This window comes from Perca flavescens, chromosome 7 (assembly GCF_004354835.1).
Source record: "Perca flavescens isolate YP-PL-M2 chromosome 7, PFLA_1.0, whole genome shotgun sequence".
In the NCBI taxonomy this organism is placed as follows: domain Eukaryota; kingdom Metazoa; phylum Chordata; class Actinopteri; order Perciformes; family Percidae; genus Perca; species Perca flavescens.
In genome coordinates, this window is record NC_041337.1 from 15,012,882 (window position 1) to 15,030,324 (window position 17,443).

The 17,443-nt window shown below is 38.2% G+C and overlaps 1 protein-coding gene across 1 annotated transcript in view; it reads left to right on the forward strand.

Moving 5' to 3' along the window:
* The window catches only part of LOC114558511 (solute carrier family 12 member 5), a 49,783-nt gene that overhangs the window by 908 nt on the left and 31,432 nt on the right, over positions 1 to 17,443 (forward strand). The gene's annotated exons all lie outside the window — the stretch shown is intronic.

The window sequence follows — 17,443 nt, forward strand, 5'->3', positions numbered from 1 at the left end:
ATGTCTTGGCTGGCACCTTTCCATATATATTGTAATATGTTTAGGATGCAGAACAACATTTTTCACCTACATCTGTTCACCTACACTTTGCTTTCATTAGTTAGAGCTGCAACGATTATTTGATGAATTATCAATATACTCTAGTTTTTTCAGTGTGTTTGTGTCTGTGTATACACACTTAAGAGATTCTGAAATCAATTATGAAGACCATTTTCTTTCTTCCCAAATACAGTTATGTTAGCTTGTGTTGATGATTTCCTTTAAATTGTGACACCTCTCCTCACACATGCAGACATATTGCTCCTAATATTGTCTCAATTTCTGTACTTGTAGTACGAAATAACACTTCCGTACTGCTTACACCATTTCACAGTCCTTGTGTGTATCTTGATAAAGAAGTTGGAAAGAATAACTTGCTCGATTGCTGGTTCTTGTTTGTGACTGTGATTGAGACATTTTAACATCATATAGTGAGAGCCCTTGAGTTTGATGAGATCTTGACTGGTTTTGGCTTGCTGGCTTGATTTGGGTTTTTTTCCGCACATTACAGAATGGGATCCGTTTGATAATCCACACATGTGCACCAAGGTCTAATGTGTAATTGGAAGTGAAAAATATTTCTCCCACTGGAGGATTTTATTTTGTTTATATTTTATCGACTGGCTGACTTGGCATTCCCATCCGAAGCCTTTTGTTTAAAACTACATGTAATAAGGCAGAAAATTGGATTACAAGGACACTTACACTATATTGAGTGGAAAATCTGTCTACAATGAGCCCCTTAGCTTTCACACTCACACCGTCTCAAGGGAAAGTATACTGAAACTAGTAGGCAATACACATACGCTAGTGTTTGGTTTTAGGCGAAATATAACTGGTAATAAAACAAAAAACATGGCTGCCCCAGAAAACATTTAATTATCTTGCATGGTACCATCTACCTGGTGATAACTGCTCAGTAGATTTTATTGTTACACATTAAAAGTAGAGGTAGAGAGTAGAGTTTTTTGTCTGTCTAAAGCCTAAACACTCCCTAAAAGATAATGTTGCATAGGCCCTTTTCACAGCAATCATAAAGCACAGGTGTGCATCAAGCGAGGTAATTGGATAATTCATCAAATGTAATCTAACAATAACACAAGTAGAATGGCGTCATTGTATCCATGTGACCCTGACTCATATGAACTCTGCAGAACATACTTGATACAAAAAAGAGCACATTAATCAAGACATTGCAAGATTGTCCATGTAAATGTCCCTGGGGTACCTCCAATGGAGGTTCTTGACCTTCTAATGAAGGGGCCAGGTTGGGGTAACATGTTATTTTTTTGTGTACCAAATATATTGATCACAACTGTTACTTACCAATTTCCAAAAGACTAACAGTACACATAACAATAAATAAATAACAATCATTCCTTGTTAATGTACATTTTATTTATCATTGCCCATGAATACTTACAATTTATCCTCTCACTTTGATATGCGGCTCTGTGAGGCTATAATAGACATAGAACTGAATGCTAACATCATCATGCTATCATACGGATGTTTAGCAGGTATTAGCATGTTTACTATCCTAGTTTGGCTTGTTTACATGCTAAAATCTGCTAATAATAAGCACTAAACACAAAGTACAACTACGAAAATTTAGATGTACATTTGCGTAAGGCAGATACTGTGTGTGAATTTCAACTCCTTGTGTGCATTAGACTGCACAACAGAGGGACAATGACCTTTTGCTTGAGCTACACCATTACACCACAGGGGTGAATACTGAGGTGGCATTCATGGTACACTGGAGTGTGATCACGCTAAGAACAGAGCACACAGATCAAGAGTGTACTAATGAATGGAAATACCATCTCATTATATCGCTGACTGTGATTGGACAAGATGATGGATTTATGAGATCCCTGGAGGCTGCACGCTGTCCACTGGCAATAAAAAATGGATGATATATAATCAATATGCTCAACAAGAGTGATTGTGACATGAAAAGAGGAATTTGTCACAAATGGTTTAATCCTGGTGCAGGTTTGCTCTTAAAACATTTAATTTTGTTTTGTTTTCTGTTTAAAAAAAATGGAATATTGACTTTTCTACTAAATTACTTTCCTTTTCAGTTCCACATTTAAGCTTGGTGTTGTTATTATTAAATTTCCTTTTTATATGTTTTAAATATTGTGGACTATCCATTTAGAAAAGAAAATTATCAACATACAGTCAAGGCTTTAAAAACTGATGAGTAGCAGTATAGTATGTGTGGGAGCTTCCTCATGCAGTCCATTTTTTTTTTCTTTGAGGTAGGCTCATGCGGCAATCGAATAGTATATTGACAATTGAAAGATAGTCAACCATTGTTTTTTCCTAAACTGATATTAAAGGAATTTTAACTAATTTACTATCAGAAGATGTTAATCTCTAGAATTTGTGCCCTTCTGTGCATTTAGAGATGTTTCTGGTAGAGTGGCATGTTCGCCCGCTGAGCCATCTTACCAGTTTATCAGGTACATCTCTACAGTGTAATGTCCTACCTTTGTGAAGCTTGTATTCAGTTTTTGTTGAGACTATTTCAACATCCTGGTCTTTTCTGAAGCTGTTAATGGTGTTGTTGTGTTGGACAGCAAATTGGTGGGAGTTGAATTGTCATCTTTTACTGAAGTGAAAATAGCAGTATAAATAAACTTTGTTACAAGTTCAAAATGTCACTTAAATAAACATATTTAAGTATTAGAAGTATCAAAGTGTCAAAAGTAAAAGTACTTGTAATGACACCATTTATCATATGTTTATATATTATTGTAATATTAGTGCTGTCAAAATGGAGTTAATTTTACCTACTTTATATACTGTTAGTTAGTTGAATCTATGACAAATCAAATCTGAAAAGTAACTCGTAACTTCAAATAAATGTAATGAAGAAAAAAGTGCAATACAACCTCCTGAAATCTAGTGGAGTGAAACATATAAAGTTGCATGATGAAAATACTCAAGGAAAGTATAAGTAATTGGATGCAGATAAAAAAGAAGGAACACATTTTAACACAATTCAATTCACCCTAGTTGTCCTTGAGCAAGGCATCTAATCATCAACCATCTTAATTAGGACAGAGTGATACCGTTTGTACAGTAATAAAAACTGATCAAAACAACAGTTAAGTATCTGAAACAGTACTCATTCACCTCATGTTTACAGTACTGTTGTATCACAATAGAGCTGTAGCCACCAAAATATTGCTTGTATCATCTGGAGCAGCTGGTGCAGGAGATCATCATGTCAATGTCAAATTTGTGGCCGTTTACGTAAAAGTATGTAATGACACCATGTGTGAGTCATGCAGGGGCAGAGCTTAGGATTGTATTACTAGAGCTGATAGATCAAAATAAATACACATGCAGAAAGATGCAAACAGAAAACAGATGGCATGCAATATTAAAAGTGTATATTAAAGCAGCCAAATCCACAACTTCTTTGTGGTTTTGGACATGCAGACTGTGTTAAGTCAAACAGGAAAAATCTTATGGCATGAAAATTTCACGTTATGAGGTTTTTTAACATTAATATGTCTTCCCCCAGCCTGCCTATGGTCCCCCAGTGGCTAAAAATGGTTATGGGTGTTAACCGAACCCTGGGTATCCTAACCTGACTCCGCCAGATGGATTGCTTCGCATTTGCTCGGCATATCCATCTGGGAACTTTCCGTTGTAGAACTTTTGGGAAGGGGCGAAAATACTGGTTAGCTGATTGGATAAACCATCTGTCTATCACCTATGTTGGTGATAGACGGGCCAAATCAACCAATCAGATCAACAAAGCTTATGAAAATACAACCACAAGCCCCTGCTGCTGCAGGCAAAGCATAGCTCGTTAGCTCAGCAAGCAAGCAACATGTCGGTAAAGGATATTTGCCATTTGTGTAACGAGAATTTACGAATAAAAGGCACCCTTTCAGGTTCCCGGTCCATATTCCAAAAGAAGGATCCAAGAGAAAAAAGCATTAGGGAGCAGCTAACAGAATTAGGGCTACCGCATTGACATATATAAAAGGGCTACCGCTGTCTGAAAATACTGGTTAGCTGATTGGATAAACCATCTGTCTATCACCACCTAAACCCGCCTCAAAACCAACGCTGATTGGCCCGGTCGTATGGCGAACGGCTCCAAATTTTCTCTATCTCAAGATGCCAGAATGATCTGCGAGTGGAAAACTGGAGCTCGCGAGATCAGGACGGTCTCACGAGGCTATGGGTATCCTGCTCTGCCTTTGAGAAAATGAAAGCTCATTATGAGGTCATAAGGAGCAAGGTTACCTCCCCTTTCTCTGCTTTGCCCGCCCAGAGAATTTGGCCCACCCATGAGAGAGAGAGAGACATCATGGCTTTCAAACGAGGAAAGTGGCAGTTGGTCAAGGCCACACTCCTCAATAGTTACAGACACAGAAATGGCACATACTAGGAAAGCTCATTGTGGGACTGGCTCTAGTGGCTGTAATTCTGCACCAAGGCTGAATTTCGGGAAAGACACTTCAGATACAGTATTAGGGGACCACTAAGGTCTATATAAAAGCATCAAAAAAGCACCATGTCATGGGACCTTTCAATAAAACATAGGGGTGGGCGGTATAATCGCTATGGAAGGTACACAGGTATGAATTTGCTTTATATGAATTTTGACTATAGTACCGTACTACTGGTAAAGCCCTTATTTTGCTTGACCCCCCAAAAAGGAGTGGTGGGAGGTTGAGTCAGGAGCCAGTACTGCACCAGAGCGCAGTTGCATTACACACAGCCGTTTGCTGTTTACCTTCATTAAATCGCCTGAAAGAACACCGGGATGCTACAGTATTATCATACAGACCTCTACACACATCCAACTAATCGGTTATAATTTGACTCAGCCAGACATTTCTCTGTTTTCAGCTGAGATGGACAGGATAACAGTGTTTCAGTGTTTACATTGTATAAATTAATATGAGCTCTGCGGGGCAGATGGTCTGGAATTGCCCTCTGGCTGTTTAGACGGGAAGAGATTAAACCTTGGTTGAAGGGGCGTGCACACATACAACACACTCACAATACTCAACAAGAAAGGAATATGCTTTTGGCTGTGCTTTTCGCAAACTGCTTCAAACGTCCAGCAGATACAGAAATGTGCCAGTCAGTGTTAAGTAGTGTAGTTTGTTAATTTCAGTTGAGCAAATGAACACAAAAACAACAATAAGACTCTCTCTGATCAACAACTTCAACTTCATGATAGCATCTGAGGAAAAGTAAGGGGGTCTCCATAGCTTATGTATTTAATTGTCCAGTAATACACAAGAATGAAATCAAAGATTATAGGAAAGTCTCAACAAATGTACTTTTGTGTAGCAGAAATATGTTTCTTTCTTTCTGCTCTCCTATAAACTTGTTGATAATTTTATGACCCCCTCAGATTTATCTTCTGACCCTTAGTGGGGGTCCCGACCCCCAGGCTGCGCATGTTACTGAAATTAATCAGTTCAAACAGCATCGTTTTAACTAAATTGCTTTTTATTTAGCAGAGTTGCTCCAGCTCTCTCTCTCACTCTCAGGTGAATGATTAACTATTCCTTTATTTATCTGATATGTATGCTCCTCCTGCCCTCCATAACACAACTACAGACTGCTAAAATGGATTTAATCTGCTTGCCAGATGTCGTTAGCTCATCCACTGGTGATTAAATCTGAATCAATTTGTCTGATTGCCCATACATTAATGCAGAGTGTTTAACATTGTCATTTCACTAAGAGACAAGGGGCACCTGTGACATTAGCATAGGTGGATTCATTGTCTTTGCCAGGGTCATAGCTAAAAGCTAAAGAAGTACAATGTTACCCGTTACTACAGTATACAGTATTATAACATTATTCGTATTTACCACAGTCCTAAAGGCAGCAGCATCATTATAATGATTGTGCTGTAATAAGACAACTACGAGGATGGGGAAACAGCAGTTACATAAAGCTTAAAGCTATAGTGTGTAGTTTCCATCTCCCCCATGAGGAATTCTAAGTAATGACAACAAAACGTCCACACTCGTCCACGTGATACAGCCTTCCGTGATCTTTGTAGCAACTCATTTGGCAATGGCTTGAATGTAACGGACGTTCATTAATATCAAAAGGTTACGCACTAAAGCTTTAAACTACTTGTTTTGTGTCTATGTGGACATGAACAGTCATGTCATTATGCATTTGGAATTATCTCATTGCAGAGGACTGCTGCATTGTTTAAAGCTGCTCTCTTAATGCCATATAAAGGATTTTAATATTGCTGCTTCTCTGCAATTTCACTGATGTGTCCTCAGCTGATTTCCAGCTATAATAACCTGGCTCAGGACAGGAAACACACCGGACATTTGTCAGCAGTGTCCAACAATACTGAGGTTTGACATAACAGATTTACCTTTTACCTCCAGCATGTGACAGTTGTGTATTAACCAGGGCGGGTTTTGAACATTGAGCAACAGGAAGATAAGTCATGTCAGTGATTGTCAGTAATCCTCTGTCGAGTTGGCCCGGCTTTTCAGTTACTGAACACTCAATGAAGAGTGTGTCAGACACTGACTTTAATCCAGAAAGAGTGACAGGTCAGAATGTGGAAGTTGGATTAAAAATGTTGTGCACATGATCCAATTCAATGTGCTTAATGTACAGTATGTACATTGTCCGTTTTATTTTAAAATGAATCCACCTCGTGTCTTCTTATTGGACGAGCCTTGGTACGTCAGATAAACCCTTTCAATGTAACATCACTGCCCTGTTGGCATGCTGTAACGTTAATATGTGTTATCATACAGAGGGGCCTTTGTTTACCTTTATTTTGGCACTTTCATTTGGTGATTTTGGTTGAAAGTGAATGACGTGTGACATAATTTTGCTTCCAGGAAAAATAAGCATGAAATAAATTACCTGCATGCGTGTCCCAAAAATAAGACTTATTATATACACATTTTCTGATCTGATGTATTAACACTGTTGGGCCAGAAATTAGACAGGGAGGGATTGATTTTAGACAAAAGAAGAAAAAAGCTTGAAAAGATGGGACTGTTTAAAGGTCCTATGACATGCTGCTTTTTGGATGCTTTTATATAGGCCTTAGTGGTCCCCTAATACTGTATCTGAAGTCTATTTCCCGAAATTCAGCCTTGGTGCAGAATTACAGCCACTAGAGCCAGTCCCACAATGAGCTTTCCTTAGTATGTGCCATTTCTGTGTCTGTAACTTTGAATGCTATTGAGGAGGAGAGAGGGGGGGCAAGGTGGAGGGTGGGGGTGTGGCCTTGACCAACTGCCACTTTGCTCGTTTGAAAGCCATGATGTCTCTCTCTTTCTCATGGGCGGGCCAAATTCTCTGGGCGGGCAAAGTAGAGAAAGGGGAGGTTACCTTGCTCCTTATGACCTCATAAGGAGCAGATTCCAGATCGGCCCATCTGAGCTTTCATTTTCTCAAAGGCAGAGCAGGATACCCAGGGCTCGGTTTACATCTATCGCCATTTCTTGCCACTGGGGGACCATAGGCAGGCTGGGGGAACTCATATTAATGTTGAAGTGAAAAAGAAATTTAAGTTGCCCAAAGCATGTAACCTTCAAATCTGCATTGTTTTTTTTGTCCACAGCACATGACAAGTTGTAAAGATAACACAGACACATTATCACCTTAGAAAATTGCCAAACTTGTTAGCAAACAGTTACTTATTCACACATCCAGCCGATACAGAGGCACATTCATTTGGAGTTGTGTGTTTAATCACCTGATGAACGTATAGGTCGAATATTCACTCTCTTTTAGCTCTGTTTTGTTTCCCACCAACTCTTGAAGGACATATCTGGCTTTTTAGCTGTTAAATGCTCCACTATGTTACTCCAGTTAGTCTCTAACTGTGTCTGTCTACTGTTCAATGCTGATCAAGTACTGCACAGGGTTGTGGTTTTTGTTGCTTTCTTTTACTTTCTAAGGCAGTGACATCACTCACTGGGGCTTTTAATGGCTTTACTAAAACCGTATTGAGAAATTTAACTGGAGAAATTTAACTGGATCACACTACAGAAGCCAACACTTTGAGATCCAGGAGCAGAGCAATTTAACTGGAGAAAGTGGGAATAATGATATAGCTCTCCTCTAATCCTCCAACTGAATATCTCTTCACAAATTGTCTTAGATTGGAGATTATGAAAAACAGTGTGGTCTAATCCTTCATTCCTCATTACTTTCCTTCCCACAGCTCGCAGCGGTCCAGTCATTTATTCCTCTCTGCTATTGAGCTCCATTTTTTTTTTAACTGTTAAAAACACATCAAGGAGGCCCACTGTTAGACTGACAACATTTCTTTATTATAATAAACAGTAGTTTCCACAATTCCACATACACAGAACAGTTGCCGGATATTACTCCTAGAGCACCAAATCTGCGACTGAAAATAGTCCCCAACAAAATACACAAACTACTGAAATGAAAGTATGTATTTTTAACCCATTTTTAGACATGTATGTCTTCAATAGGAACTGGTGGCTTGTGGCTGAGAGCCACGACAGGGTGGAGAAATCAGAAAGTTTTGAGAGACGGACTAATGCATTGTTGAATTTGGTCTTTTAATGGGATTTGTTGACAGTAAAAAACACTTTCCCACCCTTTCATGCATCTACAGATACCTTACATTGGACTCTCACATTCTCAAAGTAGCTTTCTGTTTTAAACCTGCACATGTTTATTGTATCCATGCCCATCTATGCCATGTGAGGGAGAGTCATCCAGTAAACAGTGAAGATCCCTTTCCTTTAAATCATTTGGTAAAATCACCCTCATTAACCTTAACACTCCCTTGAGTGGATCTAGCTGTGAATTAATCATTTGATGTTGAGTTTGATGATGAGGAGGAAAATATGGAGAATACTCAGTAGCTGTCTGGCCCAGGGTCAGGGTTTGTTTTCATAACAAATAGAGCTTGATCCATTGATGATAAACCTGCTCCCCACACTCATGTTATTGGCTTATAGTTTCTATTAAATCAATTTCACACTCTTTTGTCATCCAACTGAAATCCACACAAAACTTTCTATAGGTGCATACATTTCTAATCTTGCTTGTGAGCACATAATTAGTATGTAAACTATAGTTCAGTCCAGTTGAAAGCTGTTGTTGTCATTGTTACTTCCTGCCCTGCTTTTATCTCCACTGTGTGGGTGAAGCAGCAGTGGATAGAGTACTCAGATTATACAAATGTAAAGGATATACCTCCTATATTTATACACTATATATATACAGTATACAGTATATATATCACATGTTTGACTCACAAATATGTGAACAAACACAGGAGCAGGGTGGTCTCATTAGCAGCTGAGTTATACTGGGAACACCAATTCTCACCGGTAACTGAGAGCTATTCTCTCTGGCAAACACGCGCATGCATGTCAGAGAGGCAGAAGTGTAAACTGATATCAGAGGCAACCACATTGTTTTGTTTAACACAAAAAAAGCTTCACATCTGGAAATGTTGAGGCTGGTTTGAATTTTGAGCTGTTTTTTTGTTTTGAAGCATCAAGATGAGAGCTGTTGACAAGTTGATGGATGTGGTCAAGTTTGTGTTCACATGTTTGTTTCTGTGGGACTGATGAAGCGTTGCTATAGTGATACAATTACATAGCCATTACACAAACATCAGGACTTTATGCAAGTGTAACACATGAGGGAGCTGATATTAAAGTTCTGTTTAACTTTAATATCAAGACAAGACGAGGGGGAATATTTACTAAACCCATTGCAAATTATTGTCATGGGTGAAAGATTTTGCATTACTGCAATTCAGCTGATTTGCATAAAGTGCAGCTGAAAAAGCTGGGCTGTTTTGACACGTATTATGCATGTCTGGAGAACTATGGAGCACAAATGAAAGTTTTTTCTGCTGGTAAACATTAAATATTGGTTCTAGAGAAGACACTTTTAGAAGTGCAAGCATGCATTAATCAGTTATTAATCAGATATTAGTTAAATAGCCTGATGTCTGCTTTACAAAAAGATCAGTGATTGAATGAGTCAAAAAAAATTACTGTGGGAGATTTTTGTTAAAATGTTTAAAATAATGTGACTAGATTTAAAGGTAACACTTTACTTGAAGGTATCTACATAAGAGTGACATGACACTGTCATGAACGTGTCATAAAAATTATAAACAAGTCATAAACATTCATGACATAACGCTTCTTTTAGTAAACGTCATTCGGTTTTTGTCATGACAAGTTATGGTTAGGGTTAGGGTTAGAGTTAGGGTCCATGTGTCATGACTGTGTCATGACAGTGTCATGTGTTAATGAGAGTGTCATGTCACTCTTATGTAGATACCTTCAAGTAAAGTGTTACCGATTCAACTTCTTCTACTACTACTACTACTACTACTACTACTACTAATATTACTAATAATAATAATAACAATAATAATAATAAGTATTATTGGCTTCTTTATTTATATCCCACTGGAGTGGTCCTGCACATTATAAATTCAGGCTGTACTTGCTGTATCTGTTTTGAACTAAATGCTAACGTCAGCATGCTAAAATATTCATAATGTTGATGCTAAGCAGGTGTAATGTTCACCTTCTAAATTTAGCGTGTTAGCATGCTAACATTTGCTAAACACAAAGCAAAGCTGTGGCTGATGGGAACATCATTAGTTTTGAAGGTATTTGGTTATAAACCAAAGTATTGGATAAATGGAAATTTTGACCTGATGAAAAGTTCAGAGATCACCAAAGTGATTACAATTTATCTTGAGAGGAATGTGAATGTGTGAATTACATTTCTACGGTTAAAAAATCATTCATGAGGTTAGGGAAATGGCTGCTTTTGAGTAGCCAACCTGACGTGTCTTCATTCACACATCTCAAATTGAAGAACCTCCAGATTATTTTTGAACACTGAATGACTAGAGAAGATATTGGAGTGAGCTGATAGCAGTGTTTAATAATGGTATGCTTCAAGTGAAGGAGAAAGCTATATTGTGCATATGTGGGCCAGGCAGAGCATTACTCCAAATTAAGAGCAGCAAATCAGGACTATAAATGACCCCCACAAATCTTAGCTGAGTGCATGTCAGCTGGCATATCAACAGCCTGTGACTTCATTAATCCCTGCAAGTCTGTCAAAAGCTGTAATCAATCTGTTAATAGTATCTTGTCAGGTGAAAGTGGCAGTCATTTCATTTAGATGGGAATGTCAGTATATTTGAGGTATTCGGTCATGAACCAAATATTGGAAATTTGAACCTGATGATGGTGCTAGAAGAAAAGTCAGGGAATCTCCAAAGTCAGTAGTATTATCTTTTGGGGAAAAAAGGAATGTCTGCACAAAAATTCAATGGCAATGCATCTAATGTATGTCTTAAATATTTTTTAAATGACAATCAATGTCAAACCATTTTTGGCAGAAAGCAGCACATTTCAGTGTCACCCCTGCTGACTACAATCTGAGATTACAGAAACACAGGCAGGCAGCAGTCTGTGAAAGAATGTCAGTTAGGAGATAGGATAATTTAAATTAAACAAATTACTTTATGGAATTAGCTTTAATTTCTCAGTTACAGCAGAGTAGGTGAAAATCAAAGGTATGTGTGTTGTGGATGTAATTGTGACGTTTGCTGTGCAGCTGATTGGTGCAGTTCTCTAACATGCAGAAGTTAATTTCTGCTTTCCTCTGTGGCCTCCAGCAGCTGCTGGATAATCCCCTTGAGCCTGCATCCTATTAAGCTTTTAAAAGCCGGTATAAACTGTCCATTTTGTAATAGCCATGTCACATCAAGGGTACAAATCTACACCGCCCTCTGCCTTTCATCTGCATGCTGCGGTCAAGTCGCAGTGACAGCTTGGGCCACTGCTGCAGCAGCATCATTATAAATATTTTCAGATCTTGTAAGTTAGCAGTGATGTAATCTTTCTGAGCCGATCACTTCTTATCAATACGTCATGTCTGTCTTGGCCTGAGGATGAAACATTTGTATGGAGCTAGAACAGTCTCAATAAAGATAAATGCACACACAACATTCACATATGCACACACAGGATTCATACATCCACACACATGATTCATAAATACACACACAAGATACACAAATGCGCACAAAATTTACAAATTCACACAGAAAATTTTAAAAGCACAGAAGATTCACAAATGCATACAAAATTCATAAATGCACACAAAATTCATAAATGCACACACAATTCAGAAATGCAAACAAAATTTACAAATGCACACAAGATTCAGAAATGCACAGGACAAGATTCAGAAATGTATTTCTGATGCACACACAAATATATCTTGATTTACAAACTGCTTGCGGTCTGTGAGCTGTGAAGTATTTGTGTGTGAATTTTGAGACTCTCCTGACGTGGCTCAACTCACAAATGCATTTTTTTAAACAGGGAATGAGCTGCAACCAATCAGATATCTCCCTTGTTTTAGCCAATCACAAGAACGCACCCCACGTGACATACGTCACGATTTGGGAGGTGCCTATGGCCTGAGCCTATGGCCTGAGCCATGGCCTGAGCCCGTCCACCTTTTTGGCATACCTACACTATCGGTAACCATTGGCAACTATAGACTGTATAGAGGGCAACAGTGTGAATGCTGCATTTCAAAACACTTGAAGAAATGGATGTTGAACTGTGAACTGGGCTGTTTAATTTGTTTTGTTGAGATGGAGAAAGTGAATCAGCGTCAGCCTGCTTGCAGGAGGAGAATATTCTGTCGGCAACTTTGGCCGCAATGTGCGAAAGTAGGTAACGTTACCGACACTGATAGACTATCGTTTTCTCTTATTTATCCCGTGTCAGTGAATTATAAACTTTTCAAACGTTCATGTTTGTACTTTGTAGTTGTCATAACACTTACCGGTAAGGAGAATTGCATTAATTAATCTAAATTACATTAAGCTTACAGTAGCTAACAGTTTACATTAGCTAGCTTGTAGTTTACTGCATGTAACATTAGCTCATTGCCCAGTAGCTTCTAACTTTCAAACAAAAGCAGTGCAAAATATGATCAGCAACTACAACAAGGTAAACGCTACCAGCTAATGCAGGTTGCCACAGGCAGTATTATATGCAGTAAACTAAAAATGAGAAAGGTTAAATAGTACTGTAAACGCACAAGCTACAATGCTACTACCAACATAACCAACATGTTAAGTGTGTTAAATGGTCAACAGTTGCCAGTTAAGACCATGATGAATAAACTACACCACTACACAGTTACATGAAGTACCTTAATGTTACAGTATGCTTAAATATACTTGGGATACAATTCTAATCTTACCAGGACAGGTTGGATAACTACTGGACTAACCTAAAGCTTTCTCCTTCTGTCTGCAGTCTGGAAGCAACCCCATCATCGGCAGCTGAGTCTGATCGTTGCTTCATGTTAAATATACTTGTGTACAGTATATAGTCATGTTTGAATAAATGTTATAATAAAGATACACATTTCGTTAATGTCATTTAAAAGCTGGTATACCTAACTAGTTATTAAAACAGGTAGAATCTGAGTATAATTATTCAGCTAGAAGTTTCCTGTCTTCAGGTCACAATTTGATGGAAAGATAGACATTGAAAAACTGTTTACAATATATATATATATATATGCCCAAAAACTTAAAGACAAGGACAAATCAGTTAATTTGATGCATTTATTTTTTGAATGGCAATCTCTAATATAGCAAATCTATTCAACATCTTTTGCTTTCCCTCTCCTCCTCCTCCCTTCTGGTGATGCTAGTGCAGCCTCCGTTTGTTCCTTAGTCCCTGTTAAAAGACAGCAGCAAACACAAGACAAATGTTTACCGTTATGAATGCTCTTCACATGGGAAAATACTTATACATTTTAGCTTTCATTTAATGTTGCTAGTGAAGTAAACAAGGTGCAGCTTTACCTCCCATCCTGCAGCTACAACTGATAAACACACATTTCTAAGTCACTGCTAACGTTACAAATATACAGTAACTGCTTATAAAAAGAGATGAAAATGCCACCGGACATTAAACTTTACAAACACAAATGGCACAAAAGACAGCGACCCAGCTAACAGCCTTATGTTAAATGATTAGCATGGGTGTATTCACTTATGCTTAGCTATCACTGTAGTTAGCTAGCAGCATAGGGAACAACGTTAGCTAGGTGCACTTTGTGGCTTTAAGAGCCGACAACATAAACACATTTTAAGAGAACTTACCCAAATTGATATGCAGAGAACACACTCTCATCGACTAGGAGATTAGGTCAAAAGTAAAGTCCTTTCTTCTAATTGCAGCCACCCAATAAATCCGACGTCTCAGCAACCAACATAAACAATGAACATGAGCAGTTCAAAATGGAGGAAGGGGCGGGGCGCTGTGCCCTGACGACACTTACTCATTCTCAATTGACTTCTAAGTAAACAATCCCCCATGTGGGGTGCGTTCTTGTGATTGGCTAAAACAAGGGAGATATCTGATTGGTTGCAGATCATTCCCTGTTTAAAAAATTTGCATTTGTAAATTTTGTTTGCATTTCTGAATTGTGTGTGCATTTATGAATTTTGTGTGCATTTATGAATTTTGTATGCATTTGTGAATCTTCTGTGCTTTTAAAATTTTCTGTGTGAATTTGTAAATTTTGTGCGCATTTGTGTATCCTGTGTGTGTATTTATGAATCATGTGTATGCATGTATGAATCCTGTGTGTGCATATGTGAATGTTGTGTGTGCATTTATCTTTATTGAGACTGTTCTAGCTCCATACATTTGAGTCACAAACTTATCTGCAAGTGTTTTGTTTTCAGGTTATGTGTGTGTGTGTGTGTGTGTGTGTGTGTGTGTGTGTGTGTGTGTGTGTGTGTGTGTGTGTGTGTGTGTGTGTGTGTGAGATAACTAACGCAAAAATCTCCCTCAAAATAATCGCATGGACTAATGTCATAGTTTAATATAGAAGCAGAACCGAGTTCCAGTTAATGAACTATGCACACAGTCTGAGAGTAAACATTTTGTAATGACAGCTCATTTATTAATTGAAATCTGTAGTTTAATAACTCTTCCCCTGAAGCACTGAATATGCTAAATCATAAGAGTTAGAGCACAATAAGCATCACAACTTTGAGGTTCACGCTTATTCCTTCTTTCTGGAAAATTTACTTTTCAATCTCTTTCCCTGCCTCACTCTCCACAGAAGAGTTCACATTGTGAACACACACACTCATGGTCTCCGGAGGATAAATCCTACTTACTTTGATGATCCCCTGATTTTTCCTCTAGCGCAGCAAAATGTGTGGACTACTATTGGATGGATTGGCATTACATTTGGTACAGACATTCATGTTCCCCTCAGGATGAATTGTTCTTATAAAATATGAATATTTACCTCAGATTTAAACAGTAAAACATAACTGATTGAGCCATTTAATGCATAACCTATTTAACTACTATCTAAACCGACTCATTTTATTAAGACTTCAACACATATAAGCCAGTAAACCCATCCACATCCATCACACACTAAGATACGGGCTGAAAATGAATGCAATTTTGTGTTTTAGAGGTGCTTTAGAAATAAGTCACTCAAAGGAATGCAAAAGAGCTCGTCCTGGGGCAGTAATTTGCTGTGGACATGATGACTATGGGTCAGATGGGGCAACTCGTCCTGATCTGACCCGCACATTAAAGACAAAGTCAACACAGTAGTTTTGTGTTGTTGCTTCACATGTTCAGCCCTACTCATTACCTCAAATACACTCAGTGTGTCTGTTCCCTGGTGCTTTAATAAGCTTTTTCACCTGCTATTACATTTACATTTAAGTCTGTAGTTTCCATTGCTGCGCCGATGTTTGGGAGTTGAAGCTTTGCATGGCCACTTTACATGACAGTTTTCTGGATTCTCAGGTATAGGAAGCTTTTACAACTGAATACAGATACATCTTAAGTGTTGTTCACAGCCATATAAACCTCTTTGTTCTCTTCAGTTGAAGAAATGTATCTATGTAGGTCACTTTCAACTCTCTTTAATCTCCTGGCCAATGATTCTTCTGTGTTGTGCAATCAAAGGGAAACTGTTGTCTGTACTTTGATTTTATCAGAGTTGCACTTCATTTTACAGTGCTCACCTAGACTACAGATAATACAAAATGCCCCAGATAAATAGACAAACAGTCATCTTTTAGCCACTTATGAACTTGAACAGATGGAGAAATCCTCGGGCAGAGCACTTCTGGTTGTACCACAGTCATGGACGAAGAATAAAAATGTTTTCTTCTTCCTGCATTACAGCCCCCAGGTAGTTCTACCAGACTAGCTGATTCAGATTTATCTTTTAAAACATTTTAAAAAACATATCTTTTCCAGATGACCTGGGGTCTGAATTTCTATCCTGTGCAGTGTCCCTCTTGTGTGTCGCAAAGTGCTACAGAGAATAATAAAACAGTAAAGAAATCAGATAAAATTTGGTTAAATTTCATTAGTTTTGCAGGTATTAAGGAATCCAATAGGCATTGCAATATTTTAGCCAGCATGGCTAAAAAATAAACTGCTGCAGCAATGTAATATTTTAAAGACATTTGGTTTGAAACCTTTTGCAGAGTGATACAAATGTTATATTGATTGCATGACCCTTATTATTCAACACGGTCTCACGGCAGACACATTTCTAAATGCAGCACAAATTATATGATAGATGTAGGAATTAATAAAACTACTATGGCAGGCAAAATTAGACTGATGTAACTGTAATGGTCAAGGAGATCTCTGGTTGGTTGGTTGGTTGGTTGTTGGTTGGTTGATTACACTCCAAGGTCACTCACTGATTGCAGTGAAGGATGAGGAGGGGGATGTGGTTTCTAATCTGAGGATAGAATTAAACAAATGAGGTATGTTTTGTACAGTTTGTAAATGGATGACTATTGTTGACATGTTTGGGGTGTGAAATACACAGATTTCATAGCCAAGTACAGCTTGTATTATTGTATGAATCTGCAGTGTGATTTAGGATGTTTATTACACAACATTCCCATCCCATGGGTAACATCGCTGACTTTGACACGCAGCTTCATTGCGTAAGAGACATGAAAATGTTTTAGCAGCTCATTGAGTGTCAGGAGGCAGAAAACAGAGGGTATATCATAGACTGTTTAAAAGAAGTGGATGTAGCCACTGTGACTTCACCCATTGGTTTGTGGACTACCGTTTTGAAACCTTGAGTTTGGTTTGGGCATCATTCATTCACATTTACATATTAATTGGGATGCTAATGTTGGCTAATAACAGGCTTAAAACAAAATGTCGTTACTGGAAAACAAAAATGATCAGCTGACTTCTTAGGGCCCCTACTAAACAGAGCACATTTTGCTCACTGCTTTTTGTGTTGCTGAGCGCCTCACATTTTTTTGCTGGACAGCCCTGAACAA